General features: G+C 42.3%; 1 long non-coding RNA gene across 1 annotated transcript; it reads right to left on the bottom strand.

Moving 5' to 3' along the window:
• Positions 1–8,624: 8,624 nt before the first annotated feature.
• Positions 8,625–20,371, bottom strand: LOC129476380 (uncharacterized). Its single transcript, XR_008654917.2, has 2 exons — positions 20,235–20,371; positions 8,625–11,565 (listed from the first exon to the last, which is right to left on the bottom strand). It is a non-coding gene; the product is annotated as an uncharacterized lncRNA (long non-coding RNA).
• Between the last annotated feature and the right edge of the window lie 1,525 nt (positions 20,372–21,896).

Here is a 21,896-nt window from a genome sequence, read left to right as displayed (position 1 = left end):
AAGTAGCTGGGACTATGGGTGCATGCCATCACATCCAGCTAGTTTTTTAAATTTTTTTTTTGTAGAGATAGAGTCTCACTGTGTTGCCCAGGCTGGTCTCAAGCTGCTGGGCTCAAGCAATCCTCCTGCCTCAGCCTCCCAAAGTGTTGGGATTACAGGCATGAGCCACTGCACCTGGCAGGTGCCAATATCTTGCATTTGAATATATCTCACTATTTTCAAAGTATATTTCTAGCTGTTATGTCATTATCAATGATGTCAATCAGAACTTGTAATTTATCCAGTGCTTTATGTCATTATCTGTAGTTTATAGTGCCTAGGCAACTTTTTCAGTAACTGCTAAGTTCTTGCTAAAATACATCTATCTATCAATTTATAGATATACACATGTATTAGTCCGTTCTCACACTGCTATAAAGAGCTACCTGAAACTGGGTATTTTATAAAGGAAGGAGGTTTAATTGACTCACAGTTCCACATGGCTGGGGAAGCCTCAGGAAACTTACAATCGTGGTGGAAGGCAAGAGAGAAGCAAAGCCACGTTTTTACATGGTGGCAGGTGAGGGAAGAGGGAAGAGCCCCTTTTAAAACCATAGGATCTGGCTGGGCATTTTGGCTCACACCTGTAACCCCAGCACTTTGGGAGGCTGAGGAGGGTGGAACACCTGAGGTCAGGAGTTCGAGACAAGCCTGACCAACATGGTGAAACCCTGTCTTTACTAAAAATACAAAAGTTAGCCATGCATGGTGGCATGCACCTGTAGTCCCAGCTACTTGGGAGGCTATGGCAGGAGAATTGCTTCAAACTCGGAGACAGAAGTTGCAGTGAGCCAAGATCACACCAAGGCACTCCAGCCAAACAAACCAAAAACCAAAAACAAACAAAAAACCATCAGATCTCATGAGAACTCACTATTATGAGAACAGCATGGGGGAAACTGCCCCCTGATCCAATCACCTCCCACCAGGTCTCTCCCCTGACACATGGGGATTACAATTTGAGATGAGATTTGGGTGGGAACACAAAGCCAAACCATATCAATACATATACATATATATGTCATAACTTAAAATAATTTTAGATTCAAAAAATAGTTGCAGAGATACAGAGTTCCTGTGTAACAACGGTTCTGAATCTGGGGCAATTTGTGCCCTTTCCCTACTCCAGAACATTTGGAACTATACAGAAGTACTTACTGTTGGGTTTCACTATTTGGCCAGGTAGGGGGTTTTGGTGAAAGGGATGTACTGCTGGCATGTGCAGGCCAGGGATGCTGGTAAACTTCCTACAAAGCATAGGATGGTTCCCTCAGCAATGAGGTGGTCCCAAATGTTGAGGTTGTGAAAGCCTGCTCTGGCCCCTTCACCCAGTTCCCCTAATGCTATTACTATACCTAACCAGGATGCATCCATTACAACAGGCGATTAGATCTCCTCCTCCTTAGTCTTCCCAACTCTGTGTTTCTCAGTCTTTCCTTATTTTTCATGACCTTGGTGCTTCTGAAGAGGGTTGGTTGGGTATTTTGTAAAAGTTCTCAACTGGATATTATCTGCTGTTTTCTCATAATTTAGCCAGAACATAGTGATTATTGGAGACGAAAATGAGGTGAAGTGCCCTTCTCAGCATATGGTGTCAGGGTCCCTGATACGCACATGACATCACTGTTAAGTTCACTTTGTTCCCTTGGATCACGTGGTGCCTGCCAAGTTTCCCTTTCCAAACTGTAACTGTCAGAAGGGAATCTCTAAACCCTTATACTTAGGGGGAGGAGACTTAAGCTTCACTCCTGGAGGGAGGAGTGTCAAGCAATTTACGGACTTGTGTTATCACACACTCACTATTATATTTTAATACAACTGACAGCTCAGATGTGTCTTGTGGAAAGCAGCTTTGGGGTTAATGCCCACAAAAAGCTACGTCAAATGAGCAAGACAGCATTTCAAAGAACTAATCATTCTGTAAACTCTAAAACTATACAAAGAATAAAATTTCTAAAAGTGAAGTAATTCACAATAAGAAAGTAATATGAAAAAAATAAAAAAAGAAAGTAATATGAAGCCCAAATAAATGAATGAATAATTACCAGCCCTTGCTGAGTAACTATAGATGGTTGTTAGAAAATTTTTGGCAAGAAGCAGGCAAGTGGAGTGTGAAAATAAATGTCAAAGATTTAGAAGTCTTTCTCGCCTCAGCATCCAGAAATGCTAAGGGGTTGTTTTGGAGCTACATCCATGACTGGAGAGTGCTATGGTATTTAGAGGGTGGGGATTAATTATGTGGGACTGTCCTGAGCCTTAGACAAATAATTAATGTTGTCTTAGACAAATAATTGTTGTCTAAGGCTCAGGACAGTCCTACATAACAAGGAATATCCCACCCAAAATGCCCAAAGTGTCACCATTGATGCACACAGAGCCCAAGCCCCTTCTTGTACCTCATTCACATTGCAATGCCTTGTCAATCCCAGAGATGGGGGAGTGGAAAATTTCAGACTAAAAGCTAGATTTTTAGAGCTTCAGTCCAGGACTTTTTGTGTGTAACCGAAACTGTCTCCATTGAAAATGTAAGGTTTAATATTTTCAGCAACAATTTAAATCTTATGGGAATCTTTATTTCTAAGTAGATAAAATATCTTCATTTTATTTGTGTGGTACTCTATTAAAGCATGAGTTGCCACCAAAGAAAACACTGAACATTTGATGAACTCGCATACATAGTAAGAGAGTGTCATTCCATGGTAATTGGGACAAGGAGAGTATTTGGGGCCCCAGATGGGTTGAGAGTTTAATGCAACCCTCCCTATTTTTCTTTAGAGCACTCGCCTTCCTCCCCTCCACCAGCATGCAGTGTATGCATTTATTTACTTGTTTATTGTCTGTCTCCAACCCCTTAGACAGCAAGCTCCATGTGAAGGGAATTTGCTTTAGTTTATGGCTATATTCTATGACTCTCTAAAGGGGAATACCATGTAATTCATGTTTGAACAGTATTTAAAGAGGCTTTAGATAAAAATAACAATATGGGTAAGGTATCCAAATTACCTCCTACCTGGTTTCTGGCCTCCTCTATCATGCCAGAAATAATATCTTATATTTTTTATATAATTTATATGATGAAATCTTTATATTAAACTTAATATAGAATATATTACATATTAATATTTCAAAATACCTCAATCTTATATTTTAATTCATATATAATGAACAATTGCTATATAAGTATGTAAATAAAATATAAATATGAATTAAATTATAAGCACTATATTATGTAATAAAATATATTATTTGAATAAATGGCATTGTGCTACAGAAAATACTCTACTTCCAATCTTTTTCATATGAAAGTACTTTTGAGATTTATCCTTTTTTTAAAAAAATGTAGCTCTTAGCTCAGTGGTTGCCACGAGCGGGTGACTTTGTCCTTCAGGGTATATTTGGCAACTCCTGGAGCCGTTTTTGTTTGTTTTTTTTTTTTTTCTTGAGACAGAGTCTCGCTCTGTTGCCCAGGCTGGAGTGCAGTAGCACAATTTCAGCTCACTGCAATTTCCGCCTCTTGGGTTCAAGTGATTTTTGTGCCCCAGCCTCTTGAGTAGCTGGGACTACAGGCATGTGCCACCACACCCGGCTAATTTTTGCATTTTTAGTAGAGACAGGGTTTCACCTTGTTACCCAGGCTGGTCTCCAAGTCCTGGCTTCAAGTGACCCACCTACCTTGGCCTCCCAAATTGCGGGGATTATAGGCCTGGAGCCATTTTTGATTGTCACAACTGCTGGTGGTCCTAATGGCATCTGGTAGACAGATGCCAGGTTTGCTCTTAAACATCCTACAATACACAGAGTATCCTCACACAGAGTTATCTGGCCTGATTCTGCTGATGTTGAGAAACCCTGCACTATTTCTTTCCTGTTTTTTTTTATTTGAGTCTTGTTCTGCCACCCAGGCTGGAGTACAGTGGTGTGATCTCAGCTCACTGCAACCTCTGCCACCTGGACTCAAGCGATTCTCCTACCTCAGCCTCCTGAGAAGCTGGGACTACAGGCGCACAACACCAAGACCCGGCTAATTTTTGTATTTTTTGTGGAGATAGGATTTCACCATGTTGTCCAAGCTGGTCTCAAACTTCTAAACTCAAAGCGACCTGCCCACCTCAGCCTCCCAAAGGGCTGGGATTACAGTCGTGAGCACCTGGCTTTCCTTTAATCTGTGGAACAGTATTCCCGTGACAGCATATACTATATTTACTTTAGTCCCGTACTGATGGACATTTGGGTTGTTCCAATTCTCTGCTATGGTGACGAGTGCCGCAAAGAACATCCTCACCAGTGTCTGTGTATGTGTGCCACACAGTTTCTGGTAGCTGCGTTTTCTGTTCTAGGAATCACTTCCAAATGCCATTCCAGAGTGGCTGGACTCCTTGCTTCCACAGTGTCACCTGGGATTCCAATTCCATGCGTCTTTACCAGCCCTCGGTATTATTTTTAAATTGTTGCCAATTTGAAACGTTTAAAACAGTAGCTCATTTGTAACAATTTTGCATTTCCTGATTGCTAGTAAGACCAGATCACAGGAATCATTCACACCCCCAGCATTCTAGAAAACTGGTGAAAATGTTTTCTGTCCAGCATGCGCCACTTCATTTGGTTTGTCCCTAACGCCTTTGATATGTATTAGAAAACCGCACATTTTGGGAGACTAGGCTTGCCTGTTTCTGCCAGTAGAGGTCACTGTTCCTCAGTGGTTCTCCACCAGTATGACTTTTGACATCTCTACCCTCCCAGGGAGCATTTGGCAACGCCTGGAGCCATTTTTGATAGTACTGCGAGTGTGCTGCTGGCACCTAGAAGTGAGAGGCTAGGGATGTTGCTAAGGCCCTGCAATGCATAGGACAACGTCCACCTCCCCCTTCCCTCTCCCCCGCCCCACAAGAAAGAACCATCTGGCCCAAGTAATAGTGCCAAGCTGGAGAAACCATGGTGTCGTCTTTGGAAGAAAGAATACGACAATCTCTATGATAATAAAGACACCTATTATTATTAACAACAAATATTTTATTGTGGAAACTGGGGAGAAGCATGCCTTCTGTCCCCAGGGAGAAGGCAGGAGCGAATGGGCAAGGGAAAGGGAAGGGCTTTAAGGGAGAGGAGAGGTGGGCCTGGGGCTCGCTGAGTGGTTGGCTGGAGCAGTGGGAAGTGCCCTGGTGGGGCTGGTGGCTGGTGTGGGGGTGGAACCGCGGTCAGTAGGGTGAAGTTGCTGAGGGCTGGAGGCTCAGGAGGTGGTGGCAGGGGCCTGACTCTTGGAGCCGGGCAGCAGGCTGGGTGTGCTCAGAGGCTCACGGCCCCCCTGGCGAACCTCCTTCCAAGTACAGGCAAGCCTGAGGTGTCAGGGCAGAGCTACCCGCAGGCCCAGCACTCCTGTGGTGGCTCAGCGACCGGGCGCCTGGCGGCCGCATATCCTCACCAGGGCAGGCGGCCACCAGGAAGGATTGAGACAACACTGCCTGGGAGTGGGGGCTCTGCTCAGCGGCCTAAACCTGGGTACAACGGAACGGGCCACTCCGTTTCTCATCACAGCTTTGAAGGCAGATGGCCTGGGCGTCGGGCTCCCTCTGAGCTCAGGTGGGGCAATTTTCACGGTCACCAGGCTGCAGACAGGCTGTGGGGGTGGCGGGTGCTCCAAAGCCATCACTTCATGTAGGCCAGGCGAGCCTTGGAGAAATCAGGCCTGATGTTGCTCAGCAGCGGCAGCCTGTTGGGAAAGCACCTCCAGGCCTTGGGGACCATCTCTCAGGACGCAGATGCGGGCGGGGACCATCTCTCTCCGGATGCAGATACGGGCGTAGTCCCAGCTGGGAGGAGCGGTGGGGAGGGGCTGGATGCGGACCCAGCGCTTCCTGTGGAAGTAGGTGACCTTGCAGTTCTCCTGGACCTGGGAGCTGAGGAAGGGCCTGGACTGCAGAACCCAGTGCTTCTGGGCGGGGCACAGCTTTCTGGCCCAGGGCCAGCCCAGGAAGCGGCTTGGGCCTTCCAGTACACACTGGGCTGCCAGAAGTTTCCAAAATCTGTGGTCAAGGCCACAGATCAAATGTCAGGGCTCAGTGACCAGCGACTGTTGGCATCAAAATGTTGGAAAGTGCATGAGGTGCCATGTGCCGGGTAGTCTGTCCACCAAGTGTTGCTTGGGGCAGGAGGCCACGGCCAGGCCAGAGCTTTGCCGCGTACAGCTGCAGAAGGGGCGGGTGGCGCCCCATGCTGCCTGGCGGACCAAGGAGGCTCAAGCCTCAATCCTTCCTACTCATGGTCCCAGACACTCAGCTCTGGGCAGAGGGGCCTGGCAGCTGCCTCTACTTTTGTACCTGACCTTTAAAGGCAGAACATAGAAGAATTTCTGCCAGGTCCTGAAAACTGCAGATACCTGTTGACAGAAGGGTGCTCTCTTTGATCAGTGTGAAAATGATCACAATACACTTGGAGGCTCTTTTAAGGAAAAACAAATCATTTGCTCATATTCGTCTAGGATGGCTGTTAATATCACTTTTTGCAATTTTGCTCTTAAGAAAATGGTGAAAGCCATCAGGATTTATGTTTTAGTACCTGTAATGCTGATTTTATGTTGACCCTCATAATTTTCAGTGTTCACACAGCCATATATACATAATCTTCTCTGAACACTAATGCCATTTCTGTCATTTCTATTGGTAATCCTGGAGTAGAGTGAGGCACATTTTCCACTAATAGCTGAAAAGATCTAACTTCAAAAACAAAGAATCCAAAGGCTGCTTAGTAACTGTAGTGCTTAAGTTTAGAGTCTGTTCAAGGTGGTGTGAAAAGCTTTTTTGGGGGGACATTTCCCTCAAAAGCACGTGCAGAAGGAACCTACTGACCCTCTGGAATGCCAGAATCGGGAAGAGACAAAAAAGTCGCAACCAGGTGAAGATTGGGCAATAGATCTGGCCCAGACTGAGGCAGATGGGTGAATAGTAAAGACAATAAATAGAGCTTAAGGAGGAAGCACCAAATGCTTTTTGAGGTCAGAGGGGGCCAAGTGTTTTTGCAATGCAGGGTTGGGGTCAGCCAGTAGTTGCAAGGGGATGAGATCCCTAACACTCTCCTCTCACCAATGAATTCCTTTGGTTTTTTGCCTGATTCCTTATTTATGGAATGATCTCTAGGTATATGATTTTCAAAATCTAGAGATATTCCTATGGTATAATTCGGTTTTTCTTCTAAAGACAGTTCTCATAATGAGTGGAATGACTTTTTATTCATATCTAAGACATCTCAAGATAATGGCATCAGAGTGGGTATAGACTTTTTTTTTTTTTTTGAGATGCAGTTTCGCTCTTGTTGCCCAGGCTGTAGTGCAATGGCGTGACCTTGGCCCATTGCAACCTCTGCCTCCCTGGTTCAAGCAATTCTCCTGCCTCAGCCTCCCGAGTAGCTGGGATTACAGGCACCCAACACTGCGCCCAGCTAATTTTTTATATTTTTAGTAGAGACGGGGTTTCACCATGTTGGCCAGGCTGGTCTTGAACTCCTGACATCAGGTGATCCGCCTGCCTCAGCCTCCCAAAGTGCTGAGATTACAGGCATGAGCCACCGTGCCCGGCCTAGACTTCTTATAATGTATTTTTTTTTTTCCAATGTCTATAGAATTTCCCATATCCTTTTTGCAATATAAGCCAGTGGTTGTTATTCTGTTTGTGGCTAAAGACTCTCTGACAAACCACAATTTTGTCCTGGTGAGGTATAGGCAGTCATAAGTGAATCATCACTAAATATGCCTTCTACTGGTTAATCAAGGTGTTAATTAGTTAAAAGCCATTCTCATAGACATTGAAGATGTCTGTTTCTTCTTCTCATACACCAAGAGGTACAGCATTGCATTGGTTAGTTGATATTAGGGATTAGTGTCTATCAGTGGTGTTCAACAAGGGGTGAGTTTGCAATTGACAGTGGAGAATGTCTGGAGACATTTTTGGTTGTCACGACCTAGGGAGGTGAAACTATAGGCACTCAGTGAGTCGAGGCCAGGGATGCAACTAAGCATCCTGCAATGCACAGGACAGTCCCCACAACCAAGAATGATCTGCCCTCAATGTCAGTGGTGCTGAGGTTGAGACCTTTCATCCAGCCTCCTCTAATGTTATATAATCACGATGCATTCATCAAACTAAGAAATTAACATTGGGTTGATACTATTAAGTAAACTCCAGACTTTAGATTGCCCAAGTGTCCTTTGTCTTCTCCAGAACCTACTCCTCCTTGGTCTCCTTCACTCTTGAGTTTTTCTGCCTTGTTTTTCATGACCTTGATGCTTCTGAAGATGGCTGGTGATGTATTTTGTAGAAGTCCTTTTTCAGTTTGGTTTTGTCTTCTCTCATGATTTAGATGAGGGAATACAAATTTTGGAGGAGGAATGCCATAGAGGTGACTGGTATTTAAGTTGTTTTGCAAACAATGGTGCAAAGAATAACTATGTATATGTATTATTGTTTAGGTCTGCAGTTTACGTGTAGGATAAATTGCTATTTGGTAAACTGCACTCTGATAGCTACTACAATAGTACCAACTTAGCATTGTATCTTCCTTTGATATTGTAATTAACTATTAGTAAAACAACATACTTTTTAGTCTATTATATCTTTATTCATGTGTCATTACCACCTACCAGTAACACATGAGGCTGCCCATGCTCCACACTTGTACCAGCACTGTGAGCAATACAATTTTGGGGTTTCTGCTAATGATACGTGAAAATTCATATTTCAGTGTAGTTTTATCGCTTTTTATAAGCAAGGTTGGAAATTTTTTCACATGGTATTGGGTTTCTTGTTTCCTTAACTGTAAGCTGTCTGTTTATACCATTTGCTGTTATCTAAAAACTGATTTCTAGAAACTCTTTGTATATTAGGGCAATTAACTCTGTTTTGTTCACTATGATGTCTCAAACACCTAGAAGAGTAGCTGGCATATAGTAGGCATTCAATAAATAGTAGCTGAATGAGTGAACAGAGTTGCAAATGTTTTCCCTGTTTGTCATTTATCTTTTGTTTACGGTGATTTTCATCAGAAAGGATTTTAAAATTTTTATATGTAGTCTAATTGCTAGTTGTTTTCTTGATTACTTCCGGGTTTTGATTTATAGTTAGAAAAGCTTCCTCCATTTGGATGTATGAAAGAATTTTCCTATGCTTATCCTCGTACTTTTATGGTATTTTTTTACCTTTAAAGTTTTGTTCCATCCAGAATATATTTTTGTCAGGATTGAATGATGGGTCCAACTTTTTCTCCTAAATGCCTGCTCAGTTGTCCCCCAATACCATTTACTGGATTTATCTTTTCCTGCATTGAGCTGAGATGCTATCTTGACCATAAAGTAAATTCGCATGTATTTGGCCATATTTCTGAACTATTTTCTTCCCTTGATTTATCTTCCTATTCATGTGCTAGTATCATACTATTTAATTATTGTGGCTTTAAAGCCTTATGGGTCTAATCATTCCTTATTTTCTCCTTCAGAATTTTTCCAGCTATTCATGCTTATTTGCTTTTCCACATGAACTCTAGAAGTACTATATCTAGTTTTAAAATTCTGTTGGTATTTTTATTAAAACCATATTAAATTTATGGAATCACAACTTAAGGAGAGTTGACATCAGAGGTGTCTATAATATCTTCCTATGTAAAAACAGGGTATGAATTTTATAAAGTCAAGTCTTCTGTGTCCCTCAGAAATGTTTTATAGTTTTCTTAACATTTTATGTTGTTTACTAACATTATTTTAGTTTCTATTATAAGTAGGTTTCCTTCTTCTGTTATGTCTTCTAACTAATTGTGAGTTATATATACCAAAGGAATTGATTTCTATAAATTGACATGGTACTCCACTAATTGCTGAATTATCTTTGTAGGAGTTTTTAGTGTTTCTCTAATGTTCTTTATGTTTTTTGGTGTAACTTTATTGGCTCCTGCCAGAGGTTAATTCAATTAAATTTAATATATAGTATGCTAATAATCATGGATTTAATGATATCCTTTCCACATTAAACATACTATTTATTTTTGAGCTGAGATAAATCTACTTCATCCAGTTAGGGAATTCTTCATTTCTGTTTTATTAAAAAAATTTTAAAGGGATGGTGGGTTTTGTCTAATGTATTTTAGGAAATCTACGGAAATGATCATATAGATTTGTTGATGGGATGAAATCCATTAATCGTAAGTATATCATTCTTAGTACTGAACCATCTTTGGATTACTAGAATAAACCCTACCTGGACAAAGTATCTATTTCTTCTAATGCACTGCTAGATTCTATTTCTAGTATTTTATTTAGCTTCTTCTGTTGTTGTTACATATTTTTTAGAGATATTGACCTATTGTTATTTTTTGGGGGTAGGATGGTCTAATCTTTGATAGGTTTTGGTATCACTGTTATCCTGGCTGCATAAAAAAGAGGCTGGAAGCTTTTAGTCAATAAAAATCCAATATAACAAGTAAACGCAGTTATTATTACAGTTTAGTTTATGAATTAAACAGGATTTTGTGTGCTGATGTAGTAACCACCACAGACTTAGTTTCTAAGAGAAAAATAATTCCCAAGTTTCAAACAACTGACTTACATGAAAATTTCTGGATGAATATTGTTGGAGTCTGTCTTTATCCTGAGATTCTACAGCAAAACTCCCTTAAGGATTTTAAAGGGTTTTGAATATACCCATTTCCAGCCTTCATTTTTTTTTTAAAAGGGTCTTAATTTTCATAGAGAATCTACACAATGCATGTATAATAAAAACATTATGTCACTGTCAAATATAGATGTAAAAAGCTTGTGTTCTTCTATGTTTTAACTCTTCTCTCTAGCTAATTTGAAATATCTCTAAATTCATGTCCAAACTGAGATAAGACGTTGGTACACTTCAATAAAAATGTATAAGCATTACAAGATGTTAAAACTGATGCCACAGTCTGAGCCCAGCCTTGTTTCAAAAGGGGAGATGAGGATTTCCTTAGATGAAAATTGTGGAGAGAACGTACCTGATCATGATCAACCTCTACTGGCTGGTTCTTAATGATAAAGGTGATGGACTCAAGACAGGGCTGGACCAGGGAGATACTGGACCTACTTGGGTCCAGTAATCTAGACAGGTGGGCACCAGGCAGGAAGTGCCAAACGACCCAAATTCCATGAGAGCGTCCTGGCCAAGAGACTGGGTCACTGAGTCACTATATTTAGTAGTGAAAACCACTCAGGAATCGGACGCCGAGGTGATGGTTCTCAGGGAGTATCTGGAGATCAGCAGTGGTCCAGAGGAGTTCCAGGCCCTTCTGGGCAGCTACCTGAAGAATCGCTGCTTAGGATGGAATCATGCCCAGCCTTCGTTTCTGCAATTAACTGTGTATTTTTTATATTCCCCGGTGGGAAAACAGCCAAAACCATTTGATCTCTCAATTCTAGTGAGGTTCCAGCAGGTAGTCTCCTCTAAGTATTGTTGGGAGGTATTAGACAGTGGCCAGTGCATAAAGAAGGAGGCTTCACTTCTTCAAGGGAGACTGAGAATTTTCCTTTTAAAATGCAATGCAGAAAAACAAATAACCCCATTAAAAAATGGACAAAGGACATGAACAGACATTTCTCAAGACATACAAGTAGCCAACAAACATGAAAAATGCTCATCATCAGTAATCATCAGAAAAGTACAAATCAAAACCGCAACGAGATACCATCTTAAAACAGTCAGAATGGCTATTATTAAAAAGTCAAAAAACAACAGATGTTGGTGAGGCTGTGGAAAAAAGGGAATGCATATACACTGTTGGTGGGAATGTAAATTAGTTCAGCCACTATGGAAAGTAGTTTGGAAATTTCTGAAATAACTAAAAACAGAGCTACCATTCAATGCAGCAGTACCATTATTGGGTATAAACCTAAAGGAAAATAAATCATTTTGCCAAAAAGACACATGCACTCATATGTTCACTGTCATACTATTCACAATAGCAAAGACACAGAATCAACCTAGGTGCCCATCAGCGGTGTACTGGATAAAGAAAATGTGGTAATATATACACGATGGAATACTACACAGCCATAAAAAATGAAATCATGTCCTTTGCAGCAACATGGATGCAGCTGGAAGCCATCATCCTAAGCGAATTAATGCAGGAACAGAAAACCAAATGCTGCATGTTCTTGAGAGAACTAAACATTGAGCACACAGATATAAAGATGGGAACAATAGACACTGGGGGTTACTGGAGGGGGGAGTGGGTTAAAAAACTACCCATTGGGTACTGTGCTCATTACCTGAGTGATGGAATCTGTACCCCAAACCTCAGCATCATGCAACATACTTATGTAACAAACCTGCACATGATACCCCCGTATCTAAAATAAAAGTTGATAGAAACAAAAAAATGAAATGCAGATCAGGAGGAGCCAGAAACCTGGACTAAAAGGGGAGAGAGGAAAACAGAGGGAAATGCAGAGGAAAGGAGGTGGAAAGAGGTGGGGACCAGAAGGATACAGTGGGGGATGAGAGGGAGGAGAGAATATATGGGCCTCCAGAGCACAGCCCTTTGAGATTCTGAATATAGAAGAAATAATCTTGGGGGGCTAGACAAAGGCATCCAACCTGAAGGATGTGGGTCATTGTTCTTTCCAGCTGGACAAAGCAAGTTTCTGTAGAACTGCTCTCTGCTCCCTGCCTGTGGGATGGCAGCTACAGAAAAGAAGGCTGCTCTGGGTGTGTTCACAAGGACTTAGATGGAGCCGGTGTCAGGAACAGAGGAGGGGACAGCAATATGTTCCTGAGTCCCCAAGTCCTCAGCGGCACAGCAGCAAAACCAGGAAGCTCACTGCCTACCCACATGATCACTTCTGTCCCCTGCAATGTGACCCAGGGCCAGGGTCATTCATAAATTACAGGTCTCCTTCTAAGGCAATGTTGAAAGAGAACCAGAATACAGTTCACCTAGTTAAACTTCCCAATTCAAAGTGCCTTGGTAATGTCTCCACCCTTGAGATTGAAACATAAAATATATTTCAGGCAATTTAGGAAAAATACTACCCCACACTTAGTTGATGGCATGGAATCCACCAATTTCTATAGCTCTTTATGATGTTTGCCTAGCTAAAGAACAACAAATGAGAAAACATTAAAAACAATGGACATCTCACTGTAGAACTGGAATGAAATATGAATTAAAAATGACCATCTGGTGATTACCTAAAAACAAATCACAGTCTGAAACCGCTTAAACTGGCAATTTAGAATGTTATAAACATCGCCGAATTAAACTGGACACAGAACACATGAGCAGGCTGTCTGAAGTTGTGCCTGCAGTCCACAGGGAAAGGTGCTCCTGCTCCACTCACCTCCCTGGGCCTTCCTAAGCCTTGGCCCACAGGGACCCTGGAGGCTGAAGCTCTTCAAACAGGTTACAGCACATGAAGGCCAGGCTTTCGGCGCAGGCCCCTAAGTCCTCAAGGGCATGTTCCAGGAGCCTCAGTATATAAAGCACGTTTTCTATTAATAGTTTTTGTATTTAATGCTTTGATATCTGGGGACTTGTTGACACCACAAGCACTGTCCCTCCCAAGGTTGGCTAATTCCCAGAGAGAAGAGACAACTGCAAGAGCACCTTTCACATGTAATCCAGAGCTTACAGCCCCACCATCTCCTTTATCAGACTCTTACGCTGGGGCCGCTGTTCTCCTGCACCAATCACTCCACGGTCAGGTATCAGCCAAGTGGGGATAGCCCCCTAGCCCCCAGAACACTCTGAAATTATTCAAACTAGCCAATCCCAAGCCTGCTTACCCTGCCTCGCCTGTTCCTTCCCACTGAAACCACAATAAAAGCTCTTGCCCACATTTTCCCCTCACTTTCTCTGCCTCTTGACCAACCCTGGTGCTTCCTCATGTGGCTCTGCACAGTGTGCCATGCCTCCAGCTTCTAGGGATCTGGAAATAGGATTAACTTCTTCCTTCATGACAGTCATTCCCATGTCTGCATGTCTTACTGTACCCGACTAAAACAAATCCCAGGTACCCTTAAAACGCTCAGCCTCCAGTGCAGACTAAAGTTGGAAGCATGCAGGAAGCCTGTAGCTGCTAAACCTGCAAGAGCTCAGGGGCCCCATGAGAGTGTGGCCTATGGATTTTTAACCCCAGTCCTCCATTAGCTAGCTGTGTGACCTAGCAAGAAAGCACTCAACCTCGTTGAGCTTCACTTTCTTCATCTGAAAAATGGAGACAGTAATATTGCCGAGTTCTTAGAAAGATAAACTAAGCACTTGGCAAATATGGAGTCACTTAGCACTCATAAATACTAGTTCCCTTCAAGAAGATTTCCTACAGTTATTTGCCTTTATCTTTCTATTCTGCTCAAAATACTTTCTTCCATTTAAAATGTATTCTTTTTTTTTTTAATTTTTTGAGACAGAGTCTCACTCTGTCACCCAGGCTGGAGTGCAGTGGCGCGATCTCAGCCCACTGCAGCCCCTGCCTCCCGGGTTGAAGTGATCCTCTTGCCTCAGCCTCCTGAGTAGCTGGGACTACAGGTGCCCGCCACCACGCCCAGCTAATTTTTGTATTTTCAGTAGAGACAGGGTTTTGCCATGTTGGCCAGGCTGGTCTCAAACTCCTGGACTCAAGTAATCCACCCGCCTCGGCCTCCCCAAAGTGCTGGGACAACAGGTGTGAGCCATCGCACCTGGCCTAAAATACATTAATTTTACATTTTAACTATTATCTATTTACTCGCCTTTATCCTTTTATACCAATGCTTAAAAATAGAAGTATGATACAAGACACAGAGGTAATTAATTTTCTAGTGGCCACATTTAAAAAGTAAAAAGAAATAGATGAAATCCTTTTTAATATTTTATTTTACCAAATATATTCAATATATTATCACTTCAACATGTAATCAATATGAAAAGTTATTAATGAGATGGTTTGTATTTTTTCCATACTAAGTTTTAAAAATCTGTTGTGTATTTTACACTTTAGCACATCTCAATTTGGATGCTACCTTTTTCATCAAAAATACTTGATCTATATTTAGATTTCAAAAAATTCATACTTGAAAAATATATACATATCCAAATGGTTCCAAACATTCTTAAAAGTTTTTCTTTTGCTTTCTTTTTTTTTTTTTTTTTTTTTGAGACAGAGTCTCACTCTGTCGCCCAGGCTGAAGTGCAGTGGCACGATCCTGGCTTACTACAACCTCCATCTCGTGGGTTCAAGCAATTCTTGCGCCTCAGCTTCCCAAGAAGCTGGGATTACAGGCGCCTGCCTTCACGCCTGGCTAATTTTTGTATTTTTAGTAGAGACAGGGTTTCGCCACGTTGGCCAGGCTGGCTTTGAACTCCTGGCCTTAAGTGATCTGCCTGCCTCGGCCTCCCAAAGAGCTGGGATTACAGGCGTGAGCCACCATGCCCGACCCAAAGGTTTTTCAATAACTGAATTGAGTATCAGTTTTTTAATTGAAATTTAAGTGAATTAGAAGTAAATTAAATCTTCATTTCCTAAGTTACACCAACCACAGTTCAAGTGCCCAACTGTCACGTGTGGCTTGTGACCACTCTATTGGACGGCACAGTTTCATGCCATTTAAAATATATCCTTAACAATTACTATTTATCTTACCAGTGTAGGGATCCCAATATTCTTAAAGTAAATAACAATATTATAATGTTCTATCTTTTCATTCTAGAATACAACACATCATTTAAAGTTGGTGAGATTTTTTACCTTTAAAAATACTCCTATCACAGCCAAACCATTTTCTTCCAGTGCTGCATCCTCAAAGTTTTCAAATTTGACTGCGTTCCAATGCACTAAGTGCAGCTGGAACACCATGAAAAGAGGGTTAACACATGACTACACAGAATCTCTCCAGAATAAACCCACAGCCTCAGTCAACCTATGACATTTGAACACATTTCTTCACCCAAAGTAAAGCCACCAAGAAAAGCATATGACAATCCAAAATGAGATAGAAACAAAGATCAGGAAGAAATTTAGGCAAGGACAGCAATTAATATTTCTTTGGAATAAAAGGACTTGGGGAGAAAAATAAAATAAAATACATATAACAAACTGAGTCGCATTTCAGTAAGGGATCATTTGCTCTTTCCTATTCTGCTTTGCATGAAATGCTAACATCCAAAATCCATTTACATTTAAAGGAGAGAAAATGTTTATATTGAGAAAAATAAATTCTCCTTATAGGAATTAGACAAGAGTTGAAGACTGGCCGGGTGTGGTGGCTCACATCTGTAATGCCAAGACTTTGGGAGGCCAAGGTGGGTGAATCATTTGAGGTCAAGAGATTGAAATTGGCCCGGCCAACATGGTGAAACCCCGTCTCTACTAAAAAAAATACAAAAATTAGTGGGCGTGGTGGTGGATGCCTGTAACCCCAGCTTCTCAGGAGGCTGAGGTGGAAGGATTGCTTGAACCCGGGAGGCGGAGGTTGAAGTGAGCCGAGATCGCGCCACTGTACGCCACTTAGGTGACAGAGTAAGACTCCGTCTCAAAAAAAAACAAAAAAAGAGTTGAAGACACATTTCTTCTTTGAGAGATGACCACTTAAAATGTTATTTTTATTGTTGATACAACATTTAAAACTAAATTACTGCCAGGTGCATTGGCTCACATCAGCACTTTGGGAGGCTGGGGCAAGAGCACCACCTGAAGCCAGGAGTTCAAGCCCAGCCTCGGCAACACAGTGAGATCTCATCTTTACAAAAAATTTAAAAATGAGTTCGGCGTGGTGGTACGTAACCGTGTAGTCCCTGCTACTTGGGAAGCTGAGGCGGAAGGATCACTTGGGCTCAGAAGTTCAAGGCTGCAGTGAGCTATGACTGCACCACTGCACACCAGCCTGGGTGACAAAGTGAGATCCTATTAAAAAAAAAAAAAAAACCAACAAACCAAACAAACAAAACCTAAATTACGAAAAAGTTATAAGAAGCAATTATATTTCCTTATGATTTCCCTATACTTTTGCTATGGTTTGCATGTGGTCTGCTTGGTCCGGCCAGGTCTCATGTTGACACCTGCTCCCCAATGTTGGAGGTGGGGCTTCATGGGAGGTGTTTTTTTTTTTTTTTTTTGAGACGGAGTCTCACTCTGTCACCCAGGCTGGAGTGCAGTGGCGCGATCTCGGCTCACTGCAAGCTCCGCCTCCCAGGTTCACGCCATTCTCCTGCCTCAGCCTCTCCGAGTAGCTGGGACTACAGGCGCCCGCCACCACGCCCGGCTAATTTTTTGTATTTTTGGTAGAGACGGGGTTTCGCCGTGGTCTCGATCTCCTGACCTCGTTATCCGCCCGCCTCGGCCTCCCAAAGTGCTGGGATTACAAGCGTGAGCCACCACGCCCGGCCCATGGGAGGTATTTGGATCACGCGGGCAGATCCCTTATAAATAGCTTGTTGCCATTCGGGTGGAAGTGAGTTCTTCCTCTTAGTTCCCAAGAGAACTGATTTGGGTTTTTTCTTTTTTTGAGACAGGGTCTCACTCTGTCACCCAGGCTGGAGTACAGTGGCACAACTGTGACTCACTGCAGCCTTGACCTGCTAGGTTCAAGTGACACTCCCACCTCAGCCTCCCAAGTAGCTGGGACTACAGGCATGGGCCACCATGCCTAGCCAATTGTTTTTCTTTTTTTTTAATTAAAATTTTTTTTGTACAGACAAGGTCTCACTATATTGCCCAGGCTGGTCTCCAATTCCTGGCCTCAAGCCATCCTCCCGCATTGGCCTCCCAAAGTGCTGGGATTACAGGTGTGAGCCATTGCCTCCAGCCACAGAACTGATTGTTGAAAAGAGTCTGGTACCTCCTCCTCTCCCTCTTACCATGTGATCTCTGCACGTTTGCTCCCCTTGGCCTTCCAACATGAGGGGAAACAGTTTGAGGCCCTCACCAGATGCAGATGTGAGCACCATGTTTCTTGTACAGCCTGAAGCACCATGAGCCAAGTAAACCTTTCTTTATAAATCACACAGTTTCAGATATTCCTTTGTAGCAACACAAATGGATTAAGATAACTTCTCTACAAATCATTCCCTGTCCACTACTCATGAACTTATTTTCTGGCATCACCATTCCCCCAAGTCTCCTAAGTGAGACACCTCAAGGTCTTGGTTAACTTTACCTTCTGTTCTCTGGAAGAGGATCTCACCTCCTAGTCCTGTTGCTTTTATTTCAGAAATGCTTTTTAAAAGTTGCTCATTTTCTATATTTCTATTGCTTTCATTTAATCTCTCACCATCTATCACTTGGATTAATCGCAACTTGTGGCCGTGCATTGTTGCCTGGGTTAGTCTAAAAACATAAACTGCTAATTAAACGAAATCATGCTATGCCACTCTCTTGTTTACAAATAACTAGTTTCTGATGAGCCTGCCCTCCATCTACCCTATTATGCTTTGATGATCACCACTCTCACGGCCTCTCCCCACAACACACATTCAACATTCTGGTCACATCATTTTGTTTTTTTGGTCATTTCCTGAACATTCTATCACATCTGCCTTTGCACGAATGCCCTTCTAATCCTCTTGGCAAACTCCCATACATCCTTTAATACCTAATATAAATGGCTCCTCCTTAGTGAAATCATCACAGACTCCTCTGAGTAGTCTGTATCACATGCCTTCCTCTGTGGTCCCATAGCACTTTCAGAAACATTTTTCAAATCACACTTGCTTTATAATTTTGAGTATTCTTCCCTCACTAGACTTTGCCCTTTGGGTGGTTGAGAATTAGTACTCCTGGTACTTTGTGTGGTGCCTTGCACATAGTTGCCACTCAGAAAATGTTACAAACATAAATATATAAATGATAAAATACACACACGTTATTAGGTGACCCCAAATATAAAACGTGTTTTTCTTGCCTAACTATCTTTCTGCTCTGTATTGCAATCTTACATTTTAAAATGTAATTAAATATAATTACTATTTAACATAGAAGTTATCTGCAAAGTAAGCCAGCCGAGGAAAACTAGTACATATTCAACACATACACACACAGAAAATACATTTCTGGTAAATCTTTCATTTCATTTCATGCCCTTTCTTCTATACCAATTACAAAATCTGTACATAGAGATATATGTATTTGTTAATAGAAAATATTACCTATACTAGTAGAAGGAAACATCCATAAAAAAGAGAAGGGAATTTTTCCATACACTGAAAAGTGAGTCCAGTGATCATCCAGAAAGCCCATTCACGGCATATACCCAAAACAATGGAAAACTGAGTCAAAAAGAGACATTTGTACACCCATGTTCATAGCAGTATTACTCACAAAAGCCAAAAGCTAAGGAAAAGATAAAACAAATGTGGTCTATCCATATAATGGAGTATCATTAAGCCTTAAAAAGGAAGGAAATTCTGACACATATTACAACATCGATGAACTCTGAGGACATTATACCAACTGAAATAAGCCAGTCACAAAAAGACAAATACTGTATGATTCCACTCATATGAGGTGCCTAGAGTAGTCCGATTCATAGAGACAGAAAGCAGAATACTGGCTGGGTGTGGTGGCTCATGCCTGTAATCCCAGCACTTTGGGAGACCAAGGCGGGCAGATCACTTGAGGTCGGGAGTTCGAGAACAGCCTGGCCAACCTGGTAAAACCCATCTCTACTAAAAATACAAAAGTTAGCTGGGCGTGGTGACGGGCACCCGTAATCCCAGCTACTCAGGAGGCTGAGGCAGGAGAATCACTTGAACCTGGGAGGCAGAGGTTGCAGTGAGCCAAGACTGCCCCACTGTACTCCAGCCTGGGTGACAGAGCAAGAATCTGTTTCCAAAAAAAAGAAAAGAAAAGAAAAGCAAGCAAGCAAGCCAGCCAAATACTGATTGCGAGAAGCTGGAGGGAGGGTGAATGGGGCGCTACTGTTTAATGGGTAAAGTTTCAGTTTTGCAAGATGAAAGGATTTCTGGAGACAGATGGTGGTGATGATTGTACAATAATGGAAATGTACTTAATATAATACTACTTAACTGTATTCTTAAAAATGGTTAAGGTGATAAATTTCATATTATGTGTATTTGACCACAATTTTTTTTTTAATTCCAATGAGTTCCATGCCATTGCTAACAAAGAGGTCAATACTATCATGGAGAGAGTTTGATCTGTCCTCTGTTAACATGACACTGTTTCTTTAACTCCTTACAAGACCACCAGATCTTGCCCTCACCTGATTTATCTGTAGAATCTTCAAATTCCACGAGGAAAGAGTACCCATTATTCCAGACGTGGAGGCAGGTGGCTGGGTCATAAGAGATGGTGAGTGGTTTTAAGCCGGGATCATAAACACTGTCCCTCCACCGAATGTTGATGGGTGACTGTCGATCGCCCCCAGGAACCAGGTCCACGCTCTCCCAGAGTGGATGCACTAGGAGAAAGCAGGTCAGGCTATTATCAAGACTGTCTACTATCTAGCATCACACATGAGGCAATTCCACTTCTGGAGACCCTGTCAAGGCTAATGGGAACTAAGAGCTTTAGCAATTAGCCATTCAGGGCCTTAATCAGCTGACTAAAGCAAAGGCTAAAGACAAGTCAGAAAGCACTGTGCAGAAGAACAGCATTCTGCCATCTTGAAAACCCAACTCGTCTCAGTCTGCCTACTAAGCTCACCTAAACCAAGTGCAATCAGTCCTGTGATAACAGTAAAATGCATGGAGATTAGCGCCATGTGGAAATAGGTATTCATAAATGAGTTTCTTTTCTTCATTGAGAATTTCCCAAGCCCCAAGTCCCCAAACTAGCTCTAAATACAAAGACAAACTAATTCGATTTTCACTAACAGACTAATTAAAAAAAAAAAAAAGAAATGGGGGAAGAACTTTGAGAAAGGAAATGTTCAATCAAGTATTGTCAATGTTTAACTGGTTGACTGGTAGAAAAAAAGACTTGCGTAGCCTGCATCCCGTAAGATGCTCGCCCCACATAACTGTGCGTGCTGAGTTGAGTTCACCTCCTATGTAAGCAAACTCTGAGGACCAGGCAGCCATCCTGTAAAACCTGGGTAGAACATCGGCATTGCTAAGGTCCCTGGAGGTTGCAGTGTGTCACAGGGATGTGGAGATTATCTATTAAGGCGTACACATACAATTCATCCTCCACAGGCACTGAAGACATTGCTGATGCTGATTTTCTTCCAGAGTCAAGCACCAGGTCTCTGTAGCAAGTCCCTGGTAAGTATCAGCAGACTTGCTGATAACACAGATCAGCCTGTTGAGACCCCCATGTGTGATGAGCAGAACCAATGTATATCAGTTTGGGGTGGTCCAGTTCCCTGTCCTTTAGAAGTACCATGGATGGGTAGAATCAAGAACAAAGGAAAACTAGGAGAAACACGAGAGAAATCATTACCAACGACCCTCTGCATCTCACCCCACCACTAAGAATGGGTCTAAGGGTTTGAGAAATAACTAGGCAGCTCCCACCAAGTCAAATCCCCCGAATATGGCAGGGACACCCTCTTGTTTCCATAAAAACCAAAAACTTGCCTCTGGTTTACTCTTACAGGGGCGACAGTTCTCCTGCTTCAGTAGTAGCCCAAAGATGAAAGTTTAAAATATTAGCCTTGGCTTTATTTTTTTGTGGGGGTAGGCAAAAGTGTCCTGGCAGTATAAACACTGAGCTCTCTTGGGAGCGTCCAGACCAGTGGTCTCAACAAGGAGCGTGACTACGGCCCCAGAGGACATTTGGCAATGTCTAGAGACATTTTTCATTGTCACGACTGGAAGAGGGTGCTACTGCCATCTAGTGGATAGACGCCAGGGATGCTGCTAAACATTCTACGAAGCACAGGAGGAAGCCACCACTGCAAAGCGTTATCCAGCCCCAAATG

This window comes from Symphalangus syndactylus, chromosome X, assembly GCF_028878055.3.
Source record: "Symphalangus syndactylus isolate Jambi chromosome X, NHGRI_mSymSyn1-v2.1_pri, whole genome shotgun sequence".
NCBI classification, from domain to species: domain Eukaryota; kingdom Metazoa; phylum Chordata; class Mammalia; order Primates; family Hylobatidae; genus Symphalangus; species Symphalangus syndactylus.
The sequence above is the reverse complement of the archived record's forward strand: the minus strand, read 5'-3'. Positions and strand labels throughout refer to the sequence as shown.